The sequence below is a fragment of the Octodon degus genome, unplaced genomic scaffold (assembly GCF_000260255.1).
Source record: "Octodon degus isolate 3935 unplaced genomic scaffold, OctDeg1.0 scaffold00264, whole genome shotgun sequence".
Taxonomy (NCBI): Eukaryota; Metazoa; Chordata; class Mammalia; order Rodentia; family Octodontidae; genus Octodon; species Octodon degus.
In genome coordinates, this window is record NW_004524840.1 from 53,432 (window position 1) to 54,626 (window position 1,195).

Sequence of the window (1,195 nt, forward strand, 5' to 3'; positions counted from 1 at the left end):
TTGGATTACAGTCATGCACCAGCCAGACTATATATTTCTTAAGAATATATGTCTTGCTAGAGTAAGAACCTGAAAGAATAAATAAAATCTGAAAGGTACAATAAATACTGTGAAAGAGAAAGAATGTTCAAAGGGAAGGAAAAATTGGGGTGAGAAAAAAGACAGGAGGGAGGAAAGAGACATACTTATGTATGTATGCAGGATGGCTTGGATAATTGTACTGATGATTTCTGCTGGTCTACAGAGGGGAGTAGTTGATGCTTAAATTTATTTTCATGACCTTTTAATTCTTTTTAAGTTTTTTTCTCTTTTTGGTTGCAGACCAAAAATTAGAGATAGACAGACTAAAAAGATAGCCAATATTTTAGCCCTAGCCCTTCAAGGTCAGTGAGGACTCAGGGCATAAGAGAACCTCTGCTGTGACATCCTGTAACTAAGAGGTGTCCCAAATTTTCTGATCAAGATTATGGGGCCAGAGAGGAAAGTGACTGACAATGTATAGTGTGCTTAAGGAGAGTAACCTAGTGATAAAAAATTCTCTCAGGCTTCCACAAAGAGCAAACTGGTCAATCAATGGCTATAACTCATCCAGATGGCTGACACTGACAAAAGATCCACAAGGTGCTATACATGGTTCCAGGGTAAATCCTGAGGGGATTCAACTGACCTTGTCAGAGAGCAAAAGTTACATTTTTAGTTAGATATGTCCTCTTTTAACTTGGTCTTAACCATTGAACAGAAAAGTATAACCATGAGGTATAAAAAGTAAAGCTATATTAATACGCTGAGCTATAAAAGGCTCAAGACAACAACTTCAGACAATTCACCATTGTGCTGATAACTCACTACTATCATGGACTATTGGACTACATTGGATTATTTTGCTAAACTCAAGTACCTACAGGGGGCCGGGGATTTGGCTCAGCTGTAGAATGCTTGCCTAGCAAGCTGGAAGCCCTGGGTTTGGTCCTAGGCATCAAAATCAAAAAATAAACCTCCCCTAAAATGACATTCCTATTAAGTACCTACAATCTTTGGTCTGGAATCAAGTATGAAAAGGTCCTTTAAAGACTTTTCCAATACAGCTTGTCTAACAGTAACGGAACACCCATCTCTGACAAAACAAAACAAAAAAGAAAGGTGAGGAGCCAGGGAGATAGCTCAGTGGAATAAGTGCTTTCCTGGCAAGCACATG